The 12,062-nt window shown below is 38.5% G+C and overlaps 1 protein-coding gene across 8 annotated transcripts in view; it reads left to right on the top strand.

Annotated features, from left to right (window-relative positions):
- The window catches only part of PPP3CC (protein phosphatase 3 catalytic subunit gamma), an 84,063-nt gene that overhangs the window by 7,103 nt on the left and 64,898 nt on the right, over positions 1–12,062 (top strand). The window contains exon 2 of one of the 8 annotated variants that reach the window (XM_060409206.1): positions 2,411–2,463. The exons of the other annotated variants lie outside the window; for them this stretch is intronic. The gene's annotated coding sequence lies outside the window, so the exon portion shown is untranslated. The remainder of the gene's footprint in view (positions 1–2,410; positions 2,464–12,062) is intronic. 8 annotated transcript variants of the gene reach the window in all.

Below are 12,062 nucleotides of genomic sequence, written 5' to 3'. Positions count from 1 at the left end.
TCTTTGTGTCCCCCGGCCTGTAGCCCACCAAGCTCCTTTGACCCTGGGATTTCCCAGGCAGGAATACTGGAGTGGGTTGCCATTTCTTTCTCCAGGGATCTACCTGACCCAGGGGTTGAACCCACATCTCTTGCATTGCAGGTAGATTCTTTACAACTGAGCCACCTGTAACCCTTGTTAAAAATATTTAACCTTTATCTAGTTATAGTAAATAATCAGACAAATCCAATTTATGGGACTTTCTGTAAGACAAATGGTCTGAACTTTTCAAAAATGTCACAGTGATGAAAAATTAAAAAGGCAAGAGGAGTATTCTAGATGAGAAAAGATGAAAGAGAAATGGCAGTCAAGTACAGTGCCAAGGCTGGATGGGGAAGATGAATGAGCCATAGAGGACATTTTTAGGACAACTGGGCAAATTTGAATATGGAGTATATATTAGATATAGAAATTCAAAATTAAATGTCTTGGGTATGTGATAGGCTATTGTGGTCATAAAGGATAATGTTCCAATTCTGAGGTGATACCTGATGAAGCATTTAGATTGAAATGTGATGATGTCTGCCATTTGTTTTCAAATGGTTTAGGGAAAAGAAATCTGTTTGTTGAAAGAGAAAGCAAAAGTGGCAAAATGTTTACCGTGGTCTATGCTAAGTTGCTTCAGTTGTGTTGGGTTCTTTGTGACCCAGTGGGCTGTAGCCTGCCAGGCTCCTCTGTCCATGGAATTCTCCAGGCAAGAATGCTTGAGTGGGTTGCCATTTCCTTTTCCAGGGGATCTTCCTGACCCGGGTATCGAACCCATGTCTCTTGTGTCTCTGGCATTAGCAGGCAGGTTCTTTACCACTAGGACCTCTGGGAAGTCCAGTGGGGAATATGAGTGAAGAGCAAATGGATATTCATCTTAGTATTCTTTCACTTTTTGATAGAATTTCAGTGTTTCAGAATATAAAGTTGGAGAGAGAAAAAAAGAGTGCAATTAAGAGATGCCTCCAGCAACCAGACTCGGGAAAGGCACTGTCAATTTGAGGATGCACTGGTGGCCCAGTGAAGGCATGCTGAAGAGAAGAACATGAGTTTTGTTTTGTTTTGTTTAGAACATGTGTTTTAAAGTATATACAGCTGACGTGGACTGATGGCTACTTGTTTGGTAGGAAAAGAGGTTGTTGCAGCTACATAGTTGGGCATGGAAGAGCATGCAGAAGTAAAGATGGAGAAACAAAGTGTACTTGGCTAAAGGAATTGAGAGGAGGGGTAAATAAGTTCAGAGAAGGGAAGTGGCCTAATGAAGAAGAGGAGAAGGACGAGGGGCAACTGAAAACTGTCAATGATCAGTTGGCAGTGATTCCATTAAGGAGAGAGCAAGATTATTCTGATGGCTATGTGTTGAAAACAAACAAACTGAGGCTTAATCGACTTATAAATGTAATTCAGAATTATGGAACATTCAAACATTACCCGAACAGATATTGTAACAGACTTGTTTTTCTTTTTGGTGAGACTGAAGTGAGAAAAGTGGTAAAGGAATAAAATAAATATTAAAAAGGACTAAGAAGGAGAGAAGATGGAAAGGATTTCCTAAGTATATTTCCCATCCCTGTTAATCACACCACTTACCCATTTAGTCACTGGCTCAGATGACAAGCCTGGGAATCAGGCCAGACTCTTTGCTGTCCCTTACATGTCATATCCCATTCTATCAGACTCAGTTCTGTGGACTTCTGGTTTCTACATAAGCTACTGCTTCATCTTCCTCTCTCACTTCTTGCTTATATTAATACTGTTGCAGTAGCCTCTTGCTGCTGCTGCTGCTGCTAAGTCGCTTCAGTCGTGTCCGACTCTGTGCGACCCCATAGATGGCAGCCCATCAGGCTCCCCTGTCCCTTGGATTCTCCAGGCAAGAACACTGCAGTGGGTTGCCATTTCCTTCTCCAGTGCATGAAAGTGAAAAGTGAGGTCGCTCAGTGAAAGTGAAGTCGCTCCAACTCTTCGCGACCCCATGGACTGCAGCCCACCAGGCTCCTCCATCCATGGGATTTTCCAGGCAAGAGTACTGGAGTGGGGTGCCATCACCTTCTCCGAGTCTCTTGCTAGGGCGATTTAATGTAATCTCATGATGCCATCATGATCCTTGGATGATATAAAGAATCTTTCTTGTGCTTGAAATCCTTCATGAACACTTTCAGCCCGTAGGGTAAACTCCACCTTTGCTGATGCGGAAGTTTCCCTCGTGCTTACCCTCTAACCTTGTGTTACTTCCTCCTTATTTCACACCCCCATTCCCAAACCTACTTTCCTACTCCTTGCTGTCCCCTAGAATCCCATGCCGTGCCGTATCTGTGAAAGGATTCTTTGCACCACTTGTATATAAAATCTTGCCCCCTAACGTGACTAGTTCCTATTTATCTTTCAGGATTTAGCCAAGAAGACTGCTGAGAAACTTTTTCTCTTTTACTAGGAGGCTGTGTGAGTAATTGTTTTAGAACTTGGGCTTTGAAGTCAGATGAATGATTCAAATTTGGCTTCTTTTAGTATCTACATAACCTTGGACAAATCACTTACTTTTGTTTTACCTCAGTTTCCCTATTTGAGGAAGAGGGACGATAAAACTTAGCTTGTAGGATGGTGGTGGTGGTTTAATTGCTGAGTCGTGTCCCACTCTTGTAATCCCACGGACTGTAGCCCGCCAGGCTCCTCTATCCATGGGATTTCCCAGGCAAGAATATTGGAATGAAGCCATTTCCTTTTCCAGGGGATCTTCCTGACCCAGGGATTGAACCTGGATCAGATTTTTTACCGCTGAGCCACCAGGTAAGCCAGATAGTTGTAAGGATTAAATAAACTCCATGGAGTACAGCGACAGGCACTTGGTAAATGCTCAGTACGTATTAGCTGCTCTCATCCTCATCAGAAGAATGAGATATTTGCCTCCTACATGCTCCTATGAGCACTCTCACTTGCTTTACAAATTTCTGAAAATATTTTAATGTTCTTTATTTATTCTAATTTCTAATTAGAAACAGTTTCTAATTTATTCTTTGTATTAAACTGTTCTCTTCAAGTGCAAGAACTGTATTTTTTATTTTATTTTTTGATGTGGACCAGTTTTTGAAGTCTTTATTGAATTTGTTACAGTATTGCTTGTCTGGTTTTTTAGCCCCAAGACATGTGGGATCTTAGCTCCCTGACCAGGGATCGAACCTGCACCCACTGCATCGGAAGGTAGAGTCTTACACTGAACTGCCAGGGAAGTCTCTAAGAACTGTGTATTCTTAATGCTGAATACAGTGCCTAGACCATAGGTGCTTAGTAAATGTCTAAGTGAAAGCCTAAGAAACTTAACTTTATTGAAGACAGTGTAGGAAAGAGCATGGGAACTGCTGATTACTGGTGTGTGACTTCTTTTCCTTGTTTGAATTTTAAAATCAGAGATAACTGTACCTACCTCAGAATTTAAAGATTATATTTCATATTATATAAAGTGCTCAGCATATTGCCCATAGTGGGTGCTTAAAAAAATGTTAGCTATTCTTTATTAAATGAATTCTTGAATCTTAGTGAGATTTAACCCCAGATCTGTTTGATTTTAAGTGGTATATGTCAATGATAGCTTAACAGTGTTATATGTTTTCCAACTTTTGTGTCCTTAGCTTTTGAAAGAACTTAAATGCTTAGTCAAAATAGTGAAAATTTCCTTTTCTATAGTATAGATAGAATTTTGAAAATCATGTGTTCAGAAACATATTTGGTGAGTTCTTACTATAAGCAACATATTTTTGGTTATACTCAGAAGCTTAATTACTGTCTTGAAAAGTACTCAGTATAGTCTGTGATAATTTCCCAAAAATGTAACAGAAAATTAGAACTGTGGAGCTTCCTATGACTAATACCACTGGGAAGAGCGGATGACTAAACCATAGACTATATCTGGTAAGAAATTTTTGCCCCTTTCACTCTATAAATTGATAATCCTTTCAAGTTTAAACTTTAACGGTTGGTCGGTGGCCCTACTAGGTAAGACTTAATTTATGGGAGGTTTTTTTTTTTTTTTTTTTGTATGTATGCCTTGGTACCTTTTATTCTTGTGACTTAAGGCTTCGTGGAAGTTTAAAAATAAAATAAGTAGTTTTAATGAAGGGCCAGAGTTAATAAAGGTAATTGGTGGATTTATTCATGAAAGTAAGTTAGTTGTTGTTGTTGTTGTTTTTTACTATTGTGCAAGTTTTATTGAACACGTATGATTGCTGTAAAGTTATGATTTCTTGAAGACAGGTGAATTCTGTGACTGTCAAAGAACAGAGAGAATAATCTGAAACAGTGATTTCAGATTATTGAAATGAAATTTTTTCTGATTAGTTATTAAAGGACCTGAAATGTACATACCACTTTCACTAATAATAGTTAATATAACCTCTTAAGTGGTGTTTAACTGGTTCATGATTGGAAAGGCAGGTGAGGAGATTAGGAAATAAGCTGCAAAAGTAGGGCAGGCTTGCTGGCTTAAAATAGGAATGAAAGCAGGGTTATTTGCAGTGAACAGAGACAGCTATTTAGGTAAATCCTAGTGTCCCATGAGGATAAGACCACACAATAATCTAAAAATAATAGCTTAAAGGCCAGTAACTTTTAAGGTTTCTCTCCTATACTTCCTACAGGATTAACGTGGTTGTCACCAATGTGGTCTTTCTCTTTAATGCAGTTCTGCATCAGATGTTAGACATATGAAACTATGTATCATTTATGTAGTGGATGTATATTAAAGCAGTGTACTGAGTTGAATTTGACCATGAAAAGGCTGCAGAATTTTTTCAGTGTACTGTAAGAACTTAGTTTTTAAAATTTATTAAATTTTTTTTCGATAATTTTAGATTTACAAGATGTTGCAAAGAAATGTACAGGAAAGTCCTATGCACCCTCCCCTAGGTCTCTTCCGCAGTGTCAGTATCTCACACTGCCAAAGTACTGTACCAAAACTAAGATATTGACATTGGCACGATCCAGAGAGCTTATTTGTTTCACCAGTTATACATGGACTTGTGTGTGTGTGTGTGTAGCTGTATGCAGTTTCACATGTTTATAGCTACAACCACAATCAAGATACTCAACTGAATCACCACCATAAGACTCTTGTGTTACTACCCCTTTGTTGCCACACCCATCCCCTTCAGAAACTCATTTTTATAGTTTGCTTATTGTCTTGAATCATATATAAACTTGATTTGATTAGGGTTTTTGCTTCTGAGTTGAAAGCATTATACAATAGGTTCCCCCCCACACACACACACAATCCAGGTAATCTAATAGCAACTGTCTCAGGGCAAAAACTAGGTTAAAATATGTTGGCAATTTGGGAGCACTAAAAACTTTCTTGGATAAATGTATTAAGGCTTAGAATGATGATTCTGAACTCTGATTACCAAACAGAATCACCTGTGGAGCTTAAAAAAAAAAATGAAGGAAATATGGGTACCTTGGCCTCATTCCAGATAAATCTGGCAAGCAGCATTGAACATAAAATCCAGGTTACAAAAGGATACACAGTATGATACATATATAAAAATTTTAAATATATTGTATATAAATATATTTAAGCAAAATTATATATATATAAAGAAATTGACATTGGGAATGATACACAAATACTTAATGGTACTAATTACGTCTGGGATGAAGGAAAAGGATGGAGGCTGTCTTCAATTATAATTGTAACATTCTAGTTCTTTAAAGTATTTGAAACAGATATGGCAGACTTAATATTTTAAATCTATGTTGTAGGTACATGGGTGTTCATAGTATTTATATTATTTTCTATACCATTTTATGTAAATTTATTTTTTTAACTATTTCATTAAAAATATGTATAAAGTGTTAGTCATTCAGTCATATCTGACTCTTTGTGACCCCCATGGGCTTATTAGCCCACCAGACTTCTCTGTCTATGGGATTCTGCAGGCAAGACTACTGGAGTGGGTAGCCGTTCCCTTATCCAGGGGATCTTTCCAACCCAGAGATCAAATCTGGGTCTACATGCAGTATATTACATCTGTGTTTCGAATTTCCTCTTTTCTCCCTTTTAGTATACCTTCTGTTTATTTTATTTTGGTGCCAAGAGTGGAAATAAATACCTAAAAATGAAGATTGAGAAAGTAGCTTTGGAATTTCCAGAAGACCCAGACTTCCAGCTCAGGTTTCAGCTTTCTGATGCCCTTCCCCGATTTCTGTAGCCATCTACTGATAATCCCCTCTATAGTCTTTCATACAGCTAATACTTCCAATACAGTATATTGCTTAACTGTTCTGTGTTGACATTACATCTTATTTTTTGATATAATATTGACATTACTTTAATTATTTTGTGTGCTTAAATAGAATATAAATTTCTTTAAGGTAAACTCATGTGTTACATAATCTATACCTTACCTTCTAGACAGTATGAGTATGTAGTAGATGCTTGATAAATACTGAATTATTTAACTTAGAATATAATTACCTCCCTCGTATTTTCTACTTTTACTTAAAGAACCTTTGCAGTTTTTTGTCTCCTATAGATTTCAGAACTTAAGGTTTTAACAAATAATCACTATTAAATAGGATTTTAGGAAGGCCAGCTGTAGGAACTTAGATCTCTTCAGGTACTGAGTGTTTTATTTTTCAGTTAGTAACATTGTATAACCATGAATTCTGTAAAATCTTGAATTGTGTAAAATCCTGGATTGTATAAAATTCTTTTGCTTTCTTGAGTATATTTGCATATGAATTTATTTATTGTGTGTTATGTCTACATAATACTCATTTAAACTTAAATTTTAGTGGCTTTCCAGAGAGATTATTTGTATTCTAACCTTTTTTTTTTTTTACTTTGACTTATGTATGAAGAGAAACTATTAGAGATTATTTGATGAAGCACTATAGCAAAGGACTTCCCTGATAGCTCAGTTGGTAAAGAATCCTCCTGCAATGCAGGAGACCCATTTCAATTCTTGACTTGGGAAGATCTGCTAGAAAAGGGATAGGCTACCTACTTCAGTTATTGGGCTTCCCTTGTGGCTCAACTGGTAAAGAATCTGCCTGCGATGTGGGAAACCAGGATTTCATTCCCTGGGTTAGGAAGACCCCTGGAGAAGGGAAGGGCTACCCACTCCAGTATTCTGGCCTGGAGAATTCCATGGACAGTCCATGGGATTGGAAAGAGTCAGGCATGACTGAGTGACTTTTCTAAGGAACTTAGTCTCTGGAATCAATCAACCTGAGATCAGATTCCAGCTCCTCCAGTTACTTACTAGTTGTGAGATTTTGGACAAAGTTTCTAACTTCCCTGAGCCTTGGTTTTCACATTTGTCAAGTGGGGATAATAATACTTCATAGAGTGTTATTAGGTTAGATGAGACTATGTATGTAAAGCCCTCAGCATAATGGCTATTTTGTAGTTAGCAGACAACAATTATCATTATGATCACTATTATTTTTTGTGACTCTATAGTTAAGAAAGTTGAAATCTGAAACCTATACTGAAAAGTGTTTTTTGGATACTTTTGACAACCTAGCACAGTATAAATAATTTAGCATCAGAGATTGTAGCTAACTTATATTAGCAAATTTAATGTACTAACAAAAAGAATAACATGTTATTATCAAGTAGGATTTATCTCAGTAATGCAAAGTTGTGTTAACATTTGAAAATCAATGAATATAATTACATATTAACAGAATAAAGGAGAAACACATAGCATTACCTCAGTAAATTCAGAAAAACTGACAAAAATTCAACATCCCATTCATGATTTAAACAAACATACTTCTAGAAATACTAAAGGAAATCAACCCTGAATATTCACCAGAAGGACTGATGTGAAAGCTGAAGCTCTAGTACTTTGGCCACCTGAGGCAAAGAACTGACTCATTGGAAGAGACCCTGATGCTGGGAAAGATTGAGGGCAGGAGAAGGAGGTGCAGAGGATGAGATGGTTACATATCACTGACTCCATGGACATGAACTTGAGCAAACTCTGGGAGACAGTGGAGGACAGGGAAGCCTGGCATGCTGTATATATATAATATGTATATATTCTTTACTATTATAGTTGATTACAGGATTTTGAGTATAGTTCCCTGTGCTCTACAGTGGGTCCTTACTTACCTATTTTATTCATCAGAGTTTGTATCTGCTAAGCCCAGACTACTAATTCAGCCCTTCTTTCCCTGTTTTGTAACCCTGTTTATTTTGTATGCTTGTGAGTCTGTTTCTGTTTTGTAAATAAGCTCATTTGTATCATATTTTAGATTATACATGTCAGTGATACCATATGATATTTGTCTTTATCTTTCAGACTTCACTTGGCATGAGTATCTCTAGGCCCATGCATGTTTGCTGCAAATGACATTATTCTTTTTTTATGACTGAGTAGTATTCCTCTGTGTGTGTGTGTGTGTGTGTGTGTGTGTGTGTGCGTGTGTGTACACCGTATCTTTATCCATTCATCTGTTGATGGACAATTAGGTTGCTTCCATGACTTGGCTATTGCAAATAGTAAGCAAAATGATTTTAAAAAGGAAGAACAAGCTTGAAGGACTCACACTACTGATTTCAAGACTCATTATAAAGCTACAGTAATCAAGACAGTGTGGTAAAGGTGAAAATCACAGACAGATAGATAAATGGAAAGGAGCAGAGTCCAGAAATAGAGCTACACATAAATGGTCACTTGATTTTTTGATAAGGCAATTCAGCAGTGAAAAGAAAACGTTTACAACAAATGGTGTTGGGACAACTGGATATCCATGTGGAGAAAAGTAAAATCTGACACGTAGCCTACACAAGGCTTATTTAATAATGGATCACAGACCTAAATGTAAAAGCGAAACGTTACCATTTTTGTAAACTTGGGAGAAATATCAATAACCTCAGATACGGAGATGACGCTACCCTTATGGCAGAAGTGAAGAAGAACTAAAGAGCCTCTTGATGAAAGTGAAAGAGAGAGAGTGAAAATGTTGGCTTAAAACTCAACATTCAGAAAACTAAGATCATGGCACCCAATCCCATCACTTTTTGGCAAATAGATGGGGAAACAATGGAAACAGTAACAGACTTTATTTTCTTGGGCTCCAAAATCACTGCAGATGTTAACTGCAGTCATGAAATTAAAAGGCACTTACTCCTTGGAAGAAAAGCTATGACCAACTGGGACAGCGTATTAAAAGCAGAGACATTCCTTTGCCAACAAAGGTCCATCTAGTCAAAGCTGTGGTTTTTCCAGTAGTCACCTATGCATGTGAGAGAGAGTTGGATCACAAAGAAAGCTGAGCACTGAAGAATTGATGCTTTTGAACTGTGGTGTTGGAGAAGACTCTTGAGAGTCCCTTGGACTGCAGTGAAATCCAACCAGTCCATCCTAAAGGAAATCAGTCCTGAATATTAATTGGAAGGACTGATACTGAAGCTGAAACTCCAATACTTTGGCCATCTGATGCAAAGAACTGACTCACTGGAAAAGACCCTGATGCTAGGAAAGTTTGCAGACAGGAGGAGAATGGGATGACAGAGGATGAGATGGTTGGGTGGCATCACCGACTTGATGGACATGAGTTTGATAAGCTCTGGGAAGTTGGTGATCGACAGGGAAGCCTGGCATGTGGCAGTCCATGGGGTCACAAAGAGCTGGACACGACTGAGCGACTGAAATGAACTGAACTGAGTTGTAAGGAAAACCTAGAAGAAATCTTTCTGACCTTGGGGTAGACAAAGTTTTCTTAAGTCACAAAAACCAAGAACTATAAAAACTGCTAATTGGACTTCATCAAAATTAAAATCTTTTGCTCACAAAGAGCTGGACACGACTGAGCGACTGAAATGAACTGAACTGAATTGTAAGGAAAACCTAGAAGAAATCTTTCTGACCTTGGGGTAGACAAAGTTTTCTTAAGTCACAAAAACCAAGAACTATAAAAACTGCTAATTGGACTTCATCAAAATTAAAATCTTTTGTTCTTCTAAATATGTTTTGTTAAGAGAATGAAAGACAAGCCTTGGACTGGGAGAAAATACAATAGGTGTGTCTCACAAAGGACTTTTAATAAACAAAAAAAAAGAAAGAAAAAAAAAAGAATATATAAAGAACAACTCACTGATAAGCCAACCAGCAAAATTTAAAAATGGGCACGATTTGAACAGACAAGTCACAAATGAAGATGTATAAATAGCCAGTGGTAGACAAGAAGATATTTGGTATCGTTAGCTATTACAGAAGTACACATTAAAACTGCAATGAGCTACCATGACACACCCATTAGAATGGCTGAAATTGAAGGGACAGCTATCAAGTTCTAACAAGGATGTGCAGTGACAAGCTCTCAGGCACCGTTGGTGGGAATGTAAAGTTGTAAAAGTCCTTGGGGAAAATTGCTCGACAGTCTCCTCATATGGTAATTATACATCTGACCTTACATCTCTGGCACTCCACCCTAGGTATTTACCCAAGAGCAAGAATACACAGAAGAACTGTACAAAAAAGATCTTCACGACCAAGGTAATCATGATGGTGTGATCACTCACCTAGAGCCAGACATCCTGGAATGTAAAGTCAAGTGGGCCTTAGAAAACATCACTACGAACAAAGCTAGGGGAGGTGATGGAATTCCAGTTGAGCTGTTTCAAATCCTAAAAGATGATGCTGTTAAAGTGTTGCACTCAATTTGCCAGCAAATTTGGAAAACTCAGCAGTGGCCACAGGACTGGAAAAGGTCAGTTTTCATTCCAGTCCCAAAGAAAGGCAATGCCAAAGAATGCTCAAACTACCGCACAATTGCACTCATCTCACATGCTAATAAAGTAATGCTCAAAATTCTCCAAGCCAGGCTTCAGCACTACGTGAACTGTGAACTTCCAGATGTTCAAGCTGGTTTCAGAAAAGGCAGAGGAACCAGAGATCAAATTGCCAACATCTGCTGGACCATGGAAAAAGCAAGAGAGTTCCAGGAAAACATCTATTTCTGCTTTATTGACTATGCCAAAGCCTTTGACTGTGTGGATCACAATAAACTGGAAAATTCTGAAAGAGATGGGAATACCAAAGCACCTGACCTGCCTCTTGAGAAACCTATATGCAGGTCAGGAAGCAACAGTTAAAACTGGACACGGAACAAGAGACTGGTTCCAAATAGGAAAAGGAGTACGTCAAGGCTGTATATTGTCACCCTGCTTATTCAACTTCTATGCAGAGTACATCATGAGAAACGCTGGGCTGGATGAAGCACAAGCTGGAATCAAGACTGCCGGGAGAAATATTAATAACCTCGGATATGCAGATGACACCACCCTTATGGCAGAAAGTGAAGAGGAACTCAAAAGCCTCTTGATGAAAGTGAAAGAGGAGAGTGAAAAAGTTGGCTTAAAGCTCAACATTCAGAAAATGAAGATCATGGCATCTGGTCCCATCACTTCATGGGAAATACATGGGGCAACAGTGGAAACAGTGTCAGACTTTAATTTTGGGGGCTCCAAAATCACTGCAGATGGTGATTGCATCCATGAAATTAAAAGGACTCTTGCTTCTTGGAAGAAAAGTTATGACCAACCTAGATAGCATATTCAAAAGCAGACACATTACTTTGCCATCAAAGGTCCATCTAGTCAAGGCTATGGTTTTTCCTGTGGTCATGTATGGATGTGAGAGTTGGACCGTGAAGAAAGCTGAGCACCAAAGAATTGATGCCTTTGAACTGTGGTGTTGGAGAAGACTCTTGAGAGTCCCTTGGACTGCAAGGAGATCCAACCAGTCCATTCTGAAGGAGATCAGCCCTGGGTGTTCATTGCAGGGAATGATGCTAAAGCTGAAACTCCAGTACTTTGGCCACCTCATGCAAAGAGTTGACTCATTGAAAAAGACTCTGATGCTGGGAGGGATTGGGGGCAGGAGGAGAAGGGGACGACAGAGGATGAGATGGCTGGATGGCATCACGGACTCGATGGACGTGAGTCTGAGTGAACTTCAGGAGTTGGTAATGGACAGGGAGGCCTGGCGTGCTGCGATTCATGGGGTCGTAAAGAGTCGGACACAACTGAGCGA

The sequence above is a fragment of the Ovis aries genome, chromosome 2, assembly GCF_016772045.2.
Source record: "Ovis aries strain OAR_USU_Benz2616 breed Rambouillet chromosome 2, ARS-UI_Ramb_v3.0, whole genome shotgun sequence".
Classification (NCBI taxonomy): Eukaryota; Metazoa; Chordata; class Mammalia; order Artiodactyla; family Bovidae; genus Ovis; species Ovis aries.
Note: the sequence above shows the minus strand (reverse complement) of the source record. Positions and strands in the feature narration are given on the sequence as shown.